This window comes from Sus scrofa, chromosome 8, assembly GCF_000003025.6.
Source record: "Sus scrofa isolate TJ Tabasco breed Duroc chromosome 8, Sscrofa11.1, whole genome shotgun sequence".
NCBI lineage: Eukaryota > Metazoa > Chordata > Mammalia > Artiodactyla > Suidae > Sus > Sus scrofa.
In genome coordinates this window covers 60,927,643-60,933,399 of record NC_010450.4, presented here as the reverse complement: position 1 = coordinate 60,933,399, position 5,757 = coordinate 60,927,643, and the positions used below count along the sequence as shown (strand labels likewise).

Below are 5,757 nucleotides of genomic sequence, written 5' to 3'. Positions count from 1 at the left end.
ACTTTTTTAAATTTATGTCTTTTCTTTAGATATTAGTGACAAATAAAGTAAGAACCCTGCCCACATGAAAGTTACTTTTTATTTGGAGGAGACAACCAAAATGATGAATTAGAATATATTTAGATAATTTCAGGAGATGTACAGAAATGAAAGCATGGGGACATGAGGTAAGTTGTGAGGGGCATTATTTTATACTGGAAAAGTAAGAAGAGCCTCTCAAAGAAAATTTATGAGCTGAGTCCTAACTTATGAGAAAGAGCTGAGCAGGCATTGATGTACAAGAGTGTGTACCAGGCAGATGAGCGAACAGGTTAATAATTGGTGAATTGAATTTTCTTTTCTTCCGAGAAAAAACCCTTTAGCTGTGTTTCTAGCTGCAGTCCCATTATATTTCTCTTTAGCCCTTCCCCTAGCTCTCCAGTTTATCTTTTTAATCTCTCCAGTTATGGATGCTTGTCTTTTTCATCACCTCCGGGAATGGGTAAATAATACCAGAGTGGAGTTGATCTCATAAAAATCAGGAGGGAAGAGATTGCTAGGGAAAATAGATATTAATAAAATTAATACAAAAATAAGAAAAGAATATAAACAATGGAAGCTTTCTATGAATAGGAAGAGTCAAGTGATTTGAAGGAAGCTTTATCCCATTCAACATACTTTGTTTTCTTTTTCTTTTTAGAGCCACACCTGTGGCATATGGAAGTTCCCAGGCCAGGGGTCAAATCAGAGCCACAGCTGTAGGTTTGCACCACAGCCACGGCAATGCCAGATCCTTTAATCCACTGGGTGAGGCCAGGAATCCAATCAACATCCTCATGGATACTAGTTGGGTTCTTAACCCACTGAGCCACAATAGGAACTCCTATTCCTATTGTGCAGCACAATGTCTGAATCCTACTGTTCTATGCATACCAATGATTACCTAAAACTTCTTTTTCAGCAAGAAAAACACTACATCTTAAGAAGAAAGACATTACCTAATGAATCAGGACCCAAAGTGTGTTTTAAATGCATCTCTGGGGTGGGGAACACTACATGCTATTCAACTAAGGAAAAGTCCCAACTTTTCTAGTCTGGTTCCAGCAGCTCAAGCTCTGTTCCGCTGGTTCTCACCAGTGCCTCTCTGGGTGGAGCAGGCTGGAGCTTCGAGTGAACCCAGGGATGCTTCTCTTTGGCTTCCTTCTTTTCTGATCATTTTCCTTCTCGGGTTTCAGGAAGCTTAGAGTGTATCCTCTTAATACATATATTCTTCCCTTGGCAAGAAGCTTGCCCTTAACTTGTTTGTTTACAACAGCACGGACAAGCCTGTGGGACTCTTCCAGCTGTTGCCATGGTAGCACGTGTGGGGTGTTCCTTTTTGAAAAGGGCCCATTCTATCCATGTCTACAGCATCGCCTTTCTTGTAGACTTGCTTAGACGTTGCCAAAAGAACAACTCTGTATTTTCTAAGAGGCCTAGAAAACACTGAGCAGGTGCCTCTCCTCTTTCTCTTTGAGTTGGTCATTTTGGCAAATTAGTGGAAAATGGTAGTTCCTGTGGAAGAGAGCTCAAATTTTTCAGTACTTATAAAAAAGCACCTATTGTTTCACTGTAATTTTGAGGGGAAGCACATGGAAATGTAACCATGAGAGATGTACCATTTTAGAAAAGATTAGTCAAGCAAAGATGGCCAAATGAAAACCAAAGCTCTTGTCTGCACCAGACAATCATAAAAGTGGCCTTTATAAATTGGAGTATATGTTTTGATGGATATAATTGAGGATTACCTTCCATTTAATTATGTACGGTCTCTGCAGTGTCTCCTGGTGACTGACATTCTTGCAATACCAAATCATCTCTCTTTTTGTGCCATTGCCCTCCTCTTGATTAATTCCTTCAAGAATACTATGGGTGCACATATTTTAACCAGCTCAGGAAAAAATGAATCTCTTCTGCACTAGCTGAATAAGGAAGTGAGATGTCAGGAGGAGTTCCTCTGATTATAAACGTAGTTATTTGTTTGGCTTTGGGTTTTTGTTTTTCCTTTGCAGCTTCTGATCTGGCAAGCCCCTTCCCTTCAGCAAATAGTTTAAAATGCACACTTTAATATTTATGCAGGAAAGTGGTTGCAAGATTTATAGCACAATAAAATATCAATTGGACCATGCTGTGTTGGTCATAATTATTATTAAGAACTACTTAACCAGGTATTTCAGATTTCATATCTTCATTAAACACTCATAGTCCTTGCTCTCTTCTAACTCTTCCATGCCTCTCAGGTGGGAGAATTGGTTAATCATATTTTCATTTTATTTCCAAGAAGCATGAGGGTTATTTATAATTGAAATTCATGTGTATGATTTAAAGCTTTCTCCAAAGAACAAAAAAGAAATGAAGATGTCTTTGTGAATTTAAATAAGGGTTCATGTTAAAAACAAGACTGTTAAAAAGGTTAAATGTACACTTTTAGGACTTTTGCCATGACTCAAGAAATCTTGATTTTTTTTTCCAAATAGCTGTAGGAAACTTGCTACATGCACAGGACTAGAAAGGGCATTTTAGGTGAGGGAAAAGCATAACATTTTGAAATAGCTGAACAATTGCAATAAAATATACACACAATACAATAGTGTGGACGTTTCCCTATAGGTAACAGAGGAGCACTGCAGATAAACTTGGGGCAACATGACTAGATTTCATTTAACGGAAAAAAAATATTCTGGTGATAAGATAGAAAATGGTTGTAGACAGATAAAGCTGCATGCAGGAAGATGAGATAGGGACAAATGTCTAAGAGGAAAATGAAGGTTTGAAATTGGCCATGGAGATGGTGTGAAGACTGGAGAAGGATTTAAGAGAGAGGTTCAACAGAGAAAGGAAGACAAGAACACTTTCAGGATTCCAGTCATTTTTTTAAACAACTATTTACTGACATTTGTTGCACCCATCAATATTCATCCATGAGAACCTATTCATGGATGGGGGGATTTTTTTATGTGGTAGAAATGTTTTTATATAACAAGGTATTCTAATAGGCCATTGTCTCATTTTTGTGCTGCTAATGAATAATGCTCACTTAAGGATCTCACCCAAGTCTGACCTCCAGCTGCTGAATAGTTAAAATAGTCTGTCGCTAAGCTAAATATCTTCTCTCACAATTTTTGACTTCTCCTAACACTTCAGTGCTTCATCGAACTAGTCCTACTTGGTCTCTCTCTGTCTATCTCTGTCTTTCTCTTTGTCTGTCTCTTTCTCTCACATTAATAGCTGTCTCTAGGGCCACTTACAGTTTGATAGTTATAATACTTGTAAAAGCATAATAACATGCTAGGTAGATTTCAGCCAGTGAATTATCTTTTTTTTTTTTTCCTGTTTTTTAACCAATTGGAAAATTAATACATATTCCCTGGGATTTTCTTCTCTTCTTTCCTCCTCCCTTCCTTCTTTCTCCCCCTCCCTCCTTTCCTTGTTTCTCTTCCTTCTTTCCTTTTCTTTCTTCCTTCCTACTTTCCTTCTTTCCTTTTTTCTTTCTCCTTCCTTCATTCCTTCCTTCTTTTCCTTTCTTCTTCCCTTCCTTATCTTTCCCCAAATATATTTCATTATCTAAAAATAATTTCTTTACAAGTTCTTTTATTTTTTTATTTTTTTTAATTTAAAAAAATTTTTTTCTTTTTGTATTTTCTAGGGCCACACCTGAGACATATGGAGCTTCCCAGGCAAGGGGTCTAATCAAAGCTGCAGCCGCTGGCCTACACCACAATCACAGCAACTTGGGATCCAAGCTGTGTTTTTGACCTTCACCACAGTTCACAACAATGCCAGATCCTTAACCCACTGAGCAAGGCTGGGGATCGAACCCACAACTTCATGGTTCCTAGTCAGATTCGTTAACCACTGAGCCACAAAGGGAACTCCTACAAGTTCTTTTAAAGAGTGCTTCATCCTCTAGTTCCTATTGCATACCCACACTACATACAAGCATATTAAAATACAGTATTTCCTGAGGCAACAAATTTTATTTCACCTGGTTTAATTCAGCATTTTTCAAACATGTGTGACGTGAGAATTGTTAGTGTATAATATGTCAACACCTAACTAAAAATAACCCAAGAAATGTACTTGGGGACTATTATCAGGGAGCTCTAAAGATGATTTGCTTATGAAAATACCTGAACAAATAACAGCGTGTTGTTGGTAAGTGCTCTCCAAGGAGAAAAGTGTGTATAGGTGAGTGTATGTGAATAGACAACTTTCTATTTTGTGGGGACACAAAAACAGATTAATTTTAGTCTGCAGATAAGGTACTTCTTAAATGAATTGTAAAATAAGGTGTACCTGTTTTAAAAAAGTGTAATGTTAAAAAAACATTATAATTACTATTTTACCTACTTTATTAATGATCATATAATTATTATACTATATTTGGCAGGAAAAAAAGTGAAAAAGAGTCTTATATTTGTGTCTATGTGTATATGATCATATGTCTGCATGTATCTATTTATATAAATGCACATTGAAGTTTAGCCATGAGAAAATGGTAGAGATAAAAATACTGAAGCTCCTATACACACATAAAGGCTGTAAAAGATTGGGAGAAAGCTGAGACTGCAGGATGCTGCTTTGAGCCGTGGAGGTGTAGTTATATAAATAATGTTGAAAGATTTCCACTTTTATACAAATAAAAGAATCAGTGATGCTGGAGGCTCCTGGTCCCATTGCCACAATAGAGCAAGACCATGAGGACAGACTGATCTCAATGGTGACTGACCAATTAAAACCAAAGCAATGTGGATGGACCAGAAGGATCAAAATATGTTATTTCAAAGGGCATTGGTGTAAGCTTGGAATGTGAGGACAGGAGTCATGAAGATCAAGGCTGCTGCCTTCTGACCAGCCTGTCTGCTGCTGTCCTTTTGAGGCAGCTCGGATCTGAACAGAACTAAGTCTCCTCTAGGTGACCTTTCCTAATCAAGAGGGTTAGAGCAGCCACTCTGGCTTGATTATCTTAATTTTATCACTTTAGACTAAAATTGGGCAAGTGATGTAGGAAATTTACTTTTTAAAATCTAAAATTTGAGTATGAAATTAATGTATACTAAACATTTTATAGGTTCAATTGGCCATTTAAGAGATTTATCACACTGCAAAATCACATTTCTTCTCAAGTTGATTATTTTTCCTCTCTGATGAGTGAGAAAACAAGTCTTCCAGTCTAATCTGATGATCCCTAGTAAAGCAGGACGAGATTTAAGAGAGGAAGGAACTTTCTAGTAACCAGCAGTATTATCCTTAGGTAACATACCTCTAGACATGACATCATGCGATAACAAGCATTTGTTATGTCATAGTTTTCAATGTTTAGAGAGTCAAGAGTAGATTAGCTCAATGTTGCTGCCTCAGCATCTCCCTTTCACAAGGCTGCAATCACAGTGGCAGCCAGGACTGCTGTCTACTCAAGAGTCAGCTGAGGAGAACTGTTTCCAAGTCCATGCCCACGGTTCTTAGACCTCAGAAGATCTGTGTCCAGACTCACTCACATAGTTTCTGGCAGGGCTCAGAAGATCTATGTCCAAGCTCACTCATGTGGGATCTTCCACAGCATTGCTTTAGGTCATCCAACTGACCTCCCAGAACCAGCCAGGTGAGATGGGATTAAGATGGCAAAGTAGAAGGACTGGAGCTCAACTTCCCTCCTAAAAACAACAAAATTTACAAACAAATGCTGAGCAATATTCAACCAAATGGACCAGAAACTTTCAAAAAGATATCCTACACCAA

At 37.8% G+C, this 5,757-nt stretch overlaps 1 pseudogene; it reads right to left on the bottom strand.

Moving 5' to 3' along the window:
* On the bottom strand, positions 800 to 3,402 carry LOC110261976 (annotated as a pseudogene).